Consider the following 13,368-nt stretch of genomic DNA (forward strand, 5'->3'; position numbering starts at 1 on the left):
CAATGACTGGTGGACAAACCCATCTGGGAGAATCAGTGGCCCCTCTCTCATGACAAGCTAGTCGCCCTTCCTGAACTGGTACAGGAGCAGTTGGAGCAGGTGCATCTGGAACTATCTACCAGTCCCTGGAACACTCCTGTCTTTTGCATCAAAAAGAAGTCTGGGAAATGGAGGTTGCTACAAGACCTCAGAAAAATCAATGCCATGATGGAAGGCATGGGGACATTGCAGGCGGGCATGCCATCGCCTACCATGCTCCCCGCGGACTGCCCGGTCCTCATTGTGGATCTGAAGGATTGTTTTTTTACGATCCCTCTGCATCCTGATGACAGACCAAAATTTGCCTTCACAGTACCAACAATAAACAATGCTGAACCAGCACAGAGATATCAATGGAAATTTTTGCCTCAAGGCATGCAAAATTCCCCGGTATTATGCCAATGGTATGTGGCCCATGCCTTGTCTGGAGTTCGCAAGCAGTTTCCTGACGCTCACGTCTATCATTATATGGACGACATTTTGGTGGCTGCGCCCACCAAGGATGAGCTGCTGAGGATACAGCCTCAGTTGTTGAATGCTCTGCATTCACATGGACTGCAGGTGGCTCCAGAAAAGGTACAACAACAACTTCCCTGGAAATATTTGGGTGTCAAAATTCTGGAACTGACAATCTGTCACCAGGAGGTGCAATTTGTGCAATCGGTGAAGACACTGAATGATGCTCAGAAGGTGATAGGTGTCATCACTTGGTTACGTCCTTACTTGGGACTGACCACCTGTCCTGGGGCGACAGGACATTTTCATGCTTTGTATCCCAATCGTGTGTTTCTGTTCCCGTGCTCTCAGTTTGTTTTGTCTATAGCCGTGCCCCTCCCCCGGCTGCTTGCTCTAGCTTACTTGCTGCTAGCTTTAGGCTCGCTTTGCCGGCTTTGCTGGCTTGCTTTTTGCTTTTTGCTTGCTTTTTGCTATTTTTCTGTTTTTGTTTTTCCCCTTCTTTCCTTCCTCCCCTTCCCTGAAGACATCGGATCTGCTTCGGACCTTGATCTGGGAACGTCAAGGAACTCCCCCAGAGTTTGCATCTGAGAGAAGCTTTGGCACCCTCCCCAGCAGACTGTCCAAGCCGTTCGGCCTCTCTTGGACTGGTGAAAACATTTGTTGTCATCTCGGGCTGTTTTTCTTGTGTTGGGGAGTGTTTTTTGTGGTTTCTTAATAAACTAGTTTTTTCCACTTTTCCTCCGAGGAAATTCCTCCCAAACCCAGTGGTGGTGGGGGGGGGGAGGAGTTGTGGAGGTTTGTTTCCTTTAAGGGGCTCCTTTGGAGATTTTCCCCTAATTTGTCCTAAACCAGGACACCACCGCACAACTGTCTCCCTTGTTTGAATTGTTGAAAGGGCACACTGATTTAAAGTCACCTCGTCAATTGACCCCTGAGGCACAAAAAGTGCTGGAGGAGGTGCAGCAAGCTGTTTCGGCTCGCCGGGTATACCACATTGAACCCTCCATTGATGTCACTGTGTTCATCACCACTCCAGATTTACATCCTACAGGTATCATTGGCCAATGGAATGATGATTGGACGGATCCTTTGCACGTCTTGGAATGGGTTTTCCTGCCTCATCAGCCGCATAAGATGGCGACTGTGTTGTTTGATTTGATTGCGCACTTGATAATCAAGTGCCGGCAATGCTGTTTGCAATTGATGGGTGCAGGTCCCTCAAAACTCATACTCCCGGTTCAGAGGGAGGAATTTGATTGGAGCTATGCGAACAACGTTTCGCTGCAAAGTGCTCTAGAGGGTTTTTCAGGGCAGATCACTTATCATCTTCCCAGCCACAAGCTATTGCAAGTGGCAAAAAATACGCGATTTTCATTATGACCCAAAACCAGCCAAGAGCCAGTGCAAGGACCCACCGTCTTCACTGACGGTTCAGGCAAAACAGGAAAAGCCATTGTTACCTGGCAGGATGGATCTGAATGGCAGGTTTTGGAAGGCCATGAGGACGGGTCAGCCCAACTGGTTGAACTAAGGGCTGCCGTCATGGCATTCGAAAAATTTTCTCAGACACCCTTCAATCTGGTCACGGACTCTGCTTATGTTGGCGACATTGCACAGCGGCTAGGGTATTCAGTTTTGAAGGAAGTCAGTTTTTGTTTTCTCCCAGTAGCTTCAGTCGTATCTCGGCTGCCTTGGTTGTTCCTGGATAGGGGGTGCACTTAAGTACCTCCTGCCCAAGCAACTCCGGCAAAGCTCCCAGGCACAGGCAATATTTAGCAAGCTTAGTTATAGTGATATTCAGCTCTTAGCAGTGATCAGCTCTTTGCAGTGATTCTCAGCTCATAAGCTTGCTAAGCGCCTTGGTAGACACAGGGAGAGAGAGGAGAAGTGCTGTATGAAGTTCCACAGATGAATCTTTATTAGCATCCTCCGTGAAGGGTTTCAGGGACAGCTCTTCTACTGAGCTGGGGAAAAAGTGGGGTTTTTATAGGGTACCGAGGTTTTGAGAGATGGTCCAATGGTGTGAGTCGGGGTAGAAAGTGACCTGTTGTCTTACAGGGAGATAAGAGAGGGTCCGAGCGTGGAAGAGGGGTTATTTGGCCTAGTCACCATGACTAGGCATTTCTTTTGTCTTTAGGCGACTGACCGCCAGAGAAGCCTCTCAGGCGTCATGGTTGCAACAGTCAGTAACCCTGCCTTGTTTCATTTACTGAAGACCTTGTGGTGTGCAATTCAGTCCAAGGTTCATCCCTATTACGTTCTGCATGTACGAAGTCACACAAATTTGCCAGGGTTTGTAGCGGAAGGTAATGCGAGGGCTGACAAGTTGGCTAACCCAGCGTTGGTTGCTCCTCAGCCTGACATGCTCACGCAGGCCAAGGCATCACATGGGTTTTTCCACCAAAATGCGCATACGCTGCAGAAGCAGTTCCAACTGACGGCCATTGAGGCTTATGACATTGTCGACTCTTGTGACAACTGTCACACCCTTGGTGCGCCATTGCCGGCAGGGGTTAACCCCAGGGGCCTTAAGGCCTTGGAGCTTTGGCAGACCACTGTCACCCAGGTTGCCGAGTTTGGCCGGCTCAAGTATGTGCATGTCACGGTGGACACATTGTCTTCTGCAATGTGGGCTTCGGCTTACACTGGAGAGAAAGCCCGCGATGTCATTGTCCACTGGAGGCAGGCTTTTGTCGTTCTCGGCATACCTTCTGTTGTGAAAACCGACAATGTGTTGGAGTCCATGTTTCCATGGATCCTCCGCAGAGAGTGAGAAGTACAGAGATAGAATTAAAACCTTTAGAAAAATTAGAATATATAAAGCTTTATATGCATAAAGTAGAAATCTAACCCTTAGCTTTAAGTTTTACATGCCCTAAGTCCTAGTTGTTAGTGTACAAGGACAGAGCTTTAGGCCTAGTGATAGAGTATAGACACAACAAAAATAGAGTAGAGTACTGTTTATAATTTTTAGTATGAATTTTATGTACAACAAGGTAGAACTTTATGCTAGTAAGATAGAATTTTGCCTTAATAGATATGCTATGTGCGTAAGCTTTGATACTGATTTTCGTAGTTTACGAACTTTAGAATTGTGCCTAGATTGGTTAGTGTGTAGATAAAAAATATGAATATGCATTTTGTAATTTGGGATAAAAAGCCTCTGTGTCGGTCGGTCGATTGATCAATCCGATCTATCGATCCAACCTCCGCTTTCTGCAGCCTGAGGAAGGAGCCCTGCCAGGGAGCCGAATGGGATTCTAAAGGTACCATCTATTGTAGTCTTTGTTGCCTGGGATCTGGGCCCTGGGGTCCCGTCCCTTCCCCCTGTAAGGGTTCGGGACCCCGGGACCCCTCCTTGCCCCTTCCCTTTCCCCCTGCGGCGTTTGCCCCGGAACTCTGTTTGGGGCTGCTGGGGAGTCTGTGAGGGTCCGGGACCCCGGGACCTCCTTCCTGTCCCTGCAATCCCTGTGATCGGGAACTCTGCCGAGTTCAGGATCTCCCATTGCCACTGAGACCCCCCGGATGGGAACTCTGTGGACCCCGGGACCCCCTTTCTGCCATCACGTCCCTGCGTTCGGGAACTCTGCCAGGTTCGGGACCCCCCCATTGCCACTGTGATCCCCGCGGCCGGGACCCCTGTCTGGGATCTGTGATCTTGTGGTCCCTTTCTGTTATTGTGACCCCACGGTTGGAAAATCCTGCTTGGGGTCAGGAGATGGGAGGCTGATTTACCTAGAGGCTGTAATGTCAGATTTATGCTTGCTTGTAGTCTTACTAGTTTTGCTTGTTAGGAATTCTATGCTTTGTTTGCTGTTTCATTAGAGTTTTGTTTGTTAATATTTCTATGCCTTGCTTAGTGTTTTATTTAGACTTTGCTTGTTTATGTTTATAACGGATTGTGTTGTAAGACCGCTCTTAGGACTCTCGCACCTTCAGATACATGCTTTTATATAATAAACCACTCTGCTTAGATCCTAAAATGCTGTAAGACCTTATAGACTCTATACCCGTACAACGACCTCGGCAACAATAGTCCTGCTTATGCCTCTCAACAGGTACAGCAGTTCCTACAGTTGTGGGGTGTGACTCACAACTTTGGCATCCCTCATTCTCTGACGGGACAAGCGATTGTAGAACGCGCTCATGGTACACTCAAGCGTGTTCTTCAGAAACAAAAGCAGGGGATGCAGGATGAAACACCACACAGTCGCTTGGCCAAGGCTTTGTACACCATCAACTACCTTAAGGTTCCGCAGAACTCAAGTAACCCTGTCATTGTAAACCACCTCCTTTCATTGCAGGCTTCAGATGACGCATCAGCCTCGAGCGAAGGTTCGGGTCAGGAATTTAGTCACCAAACAATGGGAAGGACCCTATGACCTGATCGTTATGGGGCGTGGGTATGCGTGTGTGTCCACAGATACTGGGCACGCTGGGTACCTTTGAAGTGTGTCTGTCCTGACCTGCGACAGCAGAGGCAGAATCCGGCCGACAGGCAAGGTGGCGGCTGTGACCAGACTGAAGGTCATCAAATGGATGAATCCTCGGGCGATGACTCGGACGCAGACGACGCGAGTGATCACTCTGATGATTCCTCCTCGGATAATCACTGAACTCTGTGCAGTTTTTTCCACTGTAAAAAATTGTTAATTTTTCTTTTTCTGTTTTTTTTTTTTTTAAAGATAAAAGGGTGAGATGTCACCCTGGTTTTACAGACTTTTCTAAGCCTTCTGTAATGTTCTTCATATTGGAGTCAGAAATTTTACTTTATTACACTTTCTACTATAAACAATGGCCATGTTTTGCTCTCTTTCATTGTTTACATATTTCTAGGTGGGAGGAGAAAGGTGATTGACAGTTGGCTTGACCAATGTGGATTGAGAGGTGGAATTCCATCCTCCAATCCACAGGCCCCATAGGAAATGTATAAAACTGAGTTTTGTAAATAAACTCGTCCCTTTTTCCTGCTTCACTCACCAGCGTGTCCTCGTGTGGTTCTTTCCATGTCCACTGTGACAGGGATCAGGTTACACAGAGCAAAATGACAACAAATTAGAATGACCAGCTCTCCAGGTAGTGTGTTAGAAGGTATAAACCAGTTTTTCACTTCTCTGGGCTACAACTCTCAGTCTGGGGTGTGAGAAACCCCAAAGTCCTGCAACACTGACCCAAAAAGATTCCTCTTACAAAGGGTTTTCTTCCCTACCAAACTTCAGGATTGGGTCTGATTCACACTTCGGGAACAACAGCATTAGCAAGACTAAATTCCAAATTAGTTAAAAATTGAACAGCACCATCTCCGGGTAAAGGCAGGCTCAGACCTGCTGCATTGCCAAGTTATTGATACTCTACAGATGGATTTAGCAGAAAATAATGTAGCAGACTAGATCATTTTCTTCCTTTTCTCAGACAGACTTCAGTGTCTCCTTCTCACACACAGTGTTCCTTAATATGTAAAATAATCCCTTGAAGTACCAAATGAGGAAATAAACACACACAAACAAATATTCCCTTTCAGTGGTTCTTTGTAGTTTATATTGGTTTTTAATGGTATTTATCCATGTTTTCTCTTGATACCCACAAGTTCAAGCCATGATCTCTACTACATCTTGCCTAATGGAGAAAACTGGCACAGCAGAGCATGATGTCTTTCTAAAGCTGGTCTTCTAACTGGCCAAAAAAGGAAATATTTGTTTGAACATCCTGTAAAAATAATCCCTAGTTCTTTGTTTTCTCCTATGCAAATTAGTTTCACTTAATTCTTGATGACGAGCTTCACCTTCTCACAGGCATTCAGCTGATCTTGGAAATCAAATGCTAAGGAGACAAACTCAAATTCTGTGGCATTGTGCTTTTTAGGTCATATTTATCCATATTTTCATTTTATGGTTCAACCCAGCACACCCCTGTGTTTTTCCCCAGGTTTTGGTCCAACCCAGGTGTTGCAATCCTTCCCTTGCTCAATTCATTAGCATATACCCATGTTATTTCCCCTAATTTCCTTCTCGTGCTCTGCCATCATTGGGTAATCACCCTGACCTCTACCCCTTCCGCTTTCTGTGTGCATAAAAGCCCTCTGCACGTGGGCAATAGCGTCTTGGATTCTACCATGCACTGAATGAACCACCTCTGTTCAACCCCCAAGACCCGTGCTGCTGTTCCATCTGTCCCTGCGCCAAAAGCATCGATAACCGGGACTGCAGAGCTCGTGGGGGTATGTCACACCCTATTCAGTGCCACTTCACTTAAAGCACCCCTGGGGTATGGAGGTACCCTGGGGGAACGCGTTAAAATTCCCTGGGTTTTTTTTTTCTCTTCCCATCCCATAGTGCTGAATCACCAAAGCCTGGGGGCTGTGCTGTGCTCCCCTCTGCCATCTCTTACCCCAGCTGGCTGACAGTGCCCATGCCCCAGTCTGGCAGCTGTGTCAGCACTGAATGCAGGGTTCTGCTGTGCTGCACTGGATGGAGGCTTTGGCTGCTTCCTAGGGGGGAACAGTGGGAATTTAGAGCATTAGCAACGGTGAGGATCTTGACAGATGTTTTGTATGCTGCAGATTGGTTCAACAGCCATGTCAGAGCTTTAGATGTCCTGTGGCAATGGCTGTACAAGAGCTGGGTATTATTACAGCTTTTTTATGTCAGAGCAAGTACCAGTGACACACCACTGGGGCTCAGTGACAGAAGAAAAAACCATATTGTCTGTGTACTTGGGAGAGGTGTCAGTGGGAAAAAGTGTTGAAAGCAAAAAGCAGCTCAAATTGCAAATATCTGAGACCCAAGAGTGGGAGGGATGGTGTTTAAACACCGAGCCTCTTGTCTATGGTTATGTCCTGGGGTGACAGGACATTTTCATGCTTTGTATCCCAAATCGTGGTTGGTTGTTTTTTTTTTTTTTTCCCCTGTTCCCGTGTGCCCAGTTTGTTTTGTCTGTGGCTGAGCCCCTCCCCCGGCTGCTTGCTTCTGGCTTGCTGCTAGCTTTAGGCTGCTTTTGCTGGCTTTGCTCTTTGCTTTCTGCTTTTTGCTTGCTTTTTTTTTGCCATCTTTTTCTGCTTTTGTGTTTCCCCTTCTTTCCTTCCTCCCTTCCCTGAAGACATCGGACCTGCTTCGGGCCCTGATTTCGGGAACATCAAGGGAACACCCCCCGGAGTCTGCACGTGAAAGAAGCTTTGGCACCCTCCCCAGCAGAGACTGCTCACCCTCTCTTGGACTGGTGAAAACATTTCTTGTCATCTCGGACTGTTCCTTGTGTTGGGGAGTGTTTTTTTCATTGTTTCTCAATAAACAAGTTTTTTCCACCTTCTCCTCTGAGGAAATTCCTCCCGAACCCGGTGGTGGGGGAGGGAGTTGTGGAATTTTGTCCTAAACTAGGACAGGTTATCAGACTTACTTCTTTTTAAACCTGTGGAAAAAAAGCCAATCCTTAGGAGCAAATAAATCAGAAATACACATTTGGTAGTGTTGAATTTAAGTAGTAAGTGTACTTATCAATCTTTAAAGCTTGCCTGGTGAACCCTAAAGAAAATCAATGACTGAGAGTGAAGTTCTGCATGCAGTGGTAAAATGCTGAGTAAGTGCTGAGTGTTCAGGTAAGATGCTTTGAGTTAATTTTAAATTGTATAAATATTATTTTGGCAGTATGGCAACCTTGTGCTTTTAAACATCCACAGGTTAAAAATTAACCAGAATACCAGACTCCTTTTGCTGTACTTCCATTTTGAGTACAAAACTCCTTGTAAGTACACCCAGAGTCACTTAACCAGCTTTTTCCATTTTTAAGCAGTAGACAACGGAAAGTATCATAACCACTATGATAACCAGTGCCGCTGCAGGAAGAGTAGCCACTAAAATGAAATCCAGAGTGCTCCAAAGGTGGTTACATTTGGGGCCCATGTACCAGTACTCCTGCCAACCCACTCTGTAGTAATCACATCTGCAAATAAAAATATTCACTTTTAGCATCAGCATTTTAATTCAAAAGTAAGCAATACCAAAAAAAGTATAGTATTTTGCTATATAATTATTTATTATTCAACACTGCAGGGGCCAAGAGATTCACTATTTTTCCTGTTTGTTTAAAGGTGTTTTTTATCTTGGTTACACCCATCTGTTTCCAGATTTGATGCAAAAGCCAAGTCCAAGTTGGCATTTCAGGAGTCCAAGAAGCTTTGCTGGGAACAGGGTGCAGCACCCAAGTTGTGGCCTGGCTCAGGTCAAAGATGTCTTTGCTGTCAGTATGGCAAAGCTGCTGAGTGGAAGTGAAACCTCACATTTCTGGCTGTCATTATGACACTGATTTTTTAAAAGGAAAAAAACCACCCAACTACATTATATATATATATATTTAACTCAAAAGAAAATTTGATCAATGTGAGGAAAAAAATGAACTTGCAATTACACAGCTAATTCAGTTCTAAACTAAAATAGTTGAGCGAACAGGGAGCACGTAAAAATTAAGGATTACAGCGATTATTTACATTTGGAATGACATTTTTAAGAAGAAAACGCTATGCCCAGATCCCAGATTTGATGCTTTGTACCAGAGTTATAAACTTATGCAGATTGTGAATGAAGATAAACATTTATTTTCATGGATCACTTTGCAGGGTCTAAATTTACTTCATCAGTTAGAATATATTTGACATTTACATGTTGTATATTTAAACAAACAAAGCAAGCCTACATACTACCTGCAAAAAGGTTCTCAATCTTTACACTGACAAAAAATACTTTTAGGACAGAACTCATCTGCATTACCCAGACAGGCCTCAAAATCTGCAACTCCAGTGCAGTTGGCTGTGAATTAGAACAAGTATTTAATGCAATTATACAGTAACATACTGTAAGTGGGCTGTGTTGCTAATTACACCAGAAATTTAAGCTTCATATGTACTCTGTAGATGATACTAAATCATACTTTCCAGTGACTTGCCCCTTGAAAACTTTAAAGCTATTTGAGAAATGAAAATTTACCTGCCTAAATTATGTTGTATTTGCAGTCCTAGTTCAGGGCCACAAGCAAGGGGGGCTGTGACACTTCCCCCAGGGTTCCTGAGTGTCCTTGGCACCCACCAGACAATCGGGGTAGGAAATTACGAGACAGACTCCGTGTGCCACTCCGAGTAACGAATTTATTAAGAGAAACAGAAAGCAACCTTAACTTGAAGGCTGGGCAGAGGTGGAGACACCTGATGCTGGGCTTGCAGACACTTATAAACAGGGGAGGTCTCAGGGGAGGGTACAAATACAATGACCAAATGGGAACACAAGGGGTGGGGAGCAACTTGAAATGACGGGGTGGGGGGGAGGGGGGGAAGGGGGCGTTAGGAGGAACAATAGGTGGATCGAAGGGGTGAGTGATCGCTGCACAAAGGAATACAGCTGGGACCAAACCGACCACACAAGGAAGAGAGGAGGTGGGGTACAGAACAAACCATTTGAGGGACTAAAATTATGAAAAAAAAGCATCACCATAATTCCTCTTTTTTTGTTTAGTTTGAAAGAAAGGGAGATTTCTGGGGATTAGCTTATTATGACAATGTTAAACAAAAACTAATAGCTCTAATTGAACTTGTGACACTAAACAGTCTCTTAAAAAGTAGATTGGCAGTAGTTCTGCAAGACACTTAACTAAACAGGGAAACATGAGCAAACTTATGGCCAACTCCCCTTGTCCAAAAGTTTATTGATATGAGTTCTTTTCATCTTTTAAGTCCTTTATTTGCTCGCTTAGCTTCTGGATGTTTGGGTGGATAGATGTTGAGTGTGAGTAAAGGTTGAAGTCTCATCTTTTCAAAGTCCTGGTAGCTGTGTCCGAGGGCAGACAGTAAAGGTCTATTTTTGCTTGGGTTTGGCAGTGTTGCATGCTTTATATTAGCATTTGTGAGCAGCTTACTCAGTGTCCAGGATGTGGCATTGGTTTGCCTATTCAGCTAGCACTTTAAATTCTCTTAGCATTTTTAGTTTTTGCAACAGCAACCCCAAAGGCCAATACAGAGGCTATTTTCCTTTTTTCCACCCCAAAGGTTTATTTAGTTTTTGCAATCAAATTTAAATTGATGGACAAATCTCCTGAGCCTAATGTTTTAGTCATGAATTATGGTAATGTCAGGTGCTAGCATAGCAGGCTTCCCCAAGCTACATAGTGTTTCAGCCATGGAACTATTTATTTGCTGGTGGGGAGCAAGATTTTGAAGAGGCTGCATGGGGTGAGCAGGAGTCCCTCAGAGGTCATCTCTTGGAAAAAAAACTGTAAATTAAATACATCTGCAAGAAAAATTTAAATTGTGATAGGCTGCAAGATAGAAATAACATAATTTTGGGAACTGAAAATATTCTTCTTCTAGAAGGCACTCTCCATATAAAACCATGACGCTTGTCCTCTAGCGGGGCCTTTCACAAGGAGGGTAATAGTTAGGGTACAAAGAGTGTATTATATAAAACTTATGTTTCAAAATAATAGGAAAAATGAAAATTGAAACTATTTGTGTCACTTTACATATTTGCAAATTCAGCAAGAAACTATACACAATAATATTAACATTTAGAGGAAATTTGCTTTTGTCAATTATTAATATTTCTTAACCATCTCCTATGAAACACATCTGAACTTCTGGGGTCAAAGGAAGAACCAAAAAGAACCAATTGCCAATTTTCTTCAATGCAAAATACTTCAGGTGGCCTCTGTTTTCTTGATGTAAATTCAAAAAAATGGAGAGGTGGACTTGCCTACCTCTTCTATCCACTTCTGCTTGTAATCTCTTACCAATTTTGCTTTCAATTGACTTTCTTGCGATGACTCACATCTTTTTAGACAAATTAAATCTAACTAATTTACAAGGTTAGGCCTTAAAGGAACATACACAGAACAAAATGAGACATTAAGACATACTGATGACCCGGAATGTAAAACATTCGGAATGCACCAGCATATTTTAACTCACACACTAAGATCTATTTACATATGAGTCCATTAACTTAAAAGTAGAAAGGAAAATATAAAGAAATGTCAACAGCATTTGGCAGCTCTCTTTCAAGGAACCCAAAATCTTTTTGCCACTTATCGGCTATAATTAATATTATTATTAATGGCATCAAAGGCACACTTGGGGCAATTACAGGAGCCCAGAAAGAAGGCTTTCTACCAAAACTTTTCACGTCTCAGAGAACTAGTCCCTTTTCATCTAGGGGATTCCTCCCAGGGCACCAGTTCCCCTCCCACAGGGCACATCCTGTGGGGTAAAGGAGGCATGATGGGGTCGCCAGGGGCTAGCACATTCGAGAGAGGCAGCTCTTAGTCCCTTTTAGCTTAGGGGGTGGACGCAGAGGCAGGGGGGGCACCCAAGGGATGGGAGGAGTTGGATGACCGGAGGGGGTAGAGCGAGGGGGAGGAGGCAGGGAGAAAGGGATTGTGGGAAGGAGAAGCAGATGGCGAGGCCATGCCACATGGCCCCATCCATTTTGTGCCCTCAGGGGACCATTTGGGAACAAAGGACCACGAGGCATTCCCCCCCCCCACCAGGGCTAAAATGCCCACCGCTTAATCCTAACTCTTTCTAGGCCCTGCAAAGCTCCATTTAGTAGGGGTATTATTTCTCCCATATTCCTGGCCTTGGGTATTGCCTGTCCTAAAATTCATCAGCTTCATACCTGTCGTGGTTTGAAGGGAAGTGAGTTTTTTTGGAAGTAGTGGTCAAACCAATCAGTCTTTAGGTCTGAGTATTGGCACCTTTGTTGGCCACTAAGAGGTTGGACACGCCTCTGAGGACACGAGGGGTTAAAAGCCGGATTTCCCAGCAGGACTCTCTCTTTCCCTGCTCTGCTTTCGGAGAGGGAGCGTCTTCTCCTCTCCCCTGCCCAGGCCTGGCTAGTCCGGGTGGGGGAGGGGAGCAAGGTGGGCCTGGCTGAGCAAGGTGGGCCTCGGGGTGGGGAACAGAGGGAGCTGGAGTGGAGCTGGTCCAGCTTCCATCTAGAATGGAGGGGTGGAGGGAGAACTTTGGAGGTGCCTTCCGTCCCCCTCCCTGTCCCATCCCGTTCCCCCCCCTTCCCCCCCCCGGTCCCGTCTCTCTCCTCCCCCCACAGAGAGAAGGTGCCGAGCTGGAGCTGCTTGTGAGAGCTGCAGTGTCTGCGATCGCCTGTGCCTGACCTTGGTGGTGGGAGATAAAAGCTTTTAACTCTTTCTAAGGCAGAAGAGAGTTATCCCTGGACGCTGTATTCTCATAGTTGGTGGTTTTAGAAGAGAGAGGACAGCCTGGGACCGAGAGGGTAATGTGAGATGAAAAGAAGCCCCTTCGATTGCCGGAATGAAGAGGAGTGGCTTATGAGGCTGGACTTTTCTTGCATAATGATAGCCATAGACGGACCCTGGACCCTCCTGACTATAAATAAGACTGTGTTTGGGTGGATGTTTTTGGCTCAAACCCAGAGACGTTCTGGCCTGCTTCTTGGAGCCCCCGGCCCCAGGGGTAAATGGGGGGGACCTGAGTCCCAAAAGGAGAAGATGGCTGGTTTTTGGTACTTGGCCAAAACATCCTTAAAAAGAGCCCTGTTGCAGTTCAGGTCCATGGACGGCAGTGAGAGTGCTGGACATGGAAAGGAGGGTGTCACCCTGGCAGACCCCTCGAGGCAGTGCCATGGGTGACGTGGGAACACGGGATGGTGGACCTGTGTTTCCTGTGGGGGGGGGGGGGTCTGTGGTGCGAGAGAGACTCCTCTCGTCCTGGATGGAATGTGGATTGTCTGAATTTTAAAGGATGATGATTTGGATTAGGAACCCAGGGTTGTTGAGGGATTAAGCAAGTAGATGAAGGTAATGTGCTGGAGACAACTGAGTGAGCATGTATGGAATGGAAATTGGGGGGAGGAGAAGCAG

Source organism: Prinia subflava (assembly GCF_021018805.1).
Source record: "Prinia subflava isolate CZ2003 ecotype Zambia chromosome W unlocalized genomic scaffold, Cam_Psub_1.2 scaffold_22_NEW, whole genome shotgun sequence".
In the NCBI taxonomy this organism is placed as follows: Eukaryota; Metazoa; Chordata; class Aves; order Passeriformes; family Cisticolidae; genus Prinia; species Prinia subflava.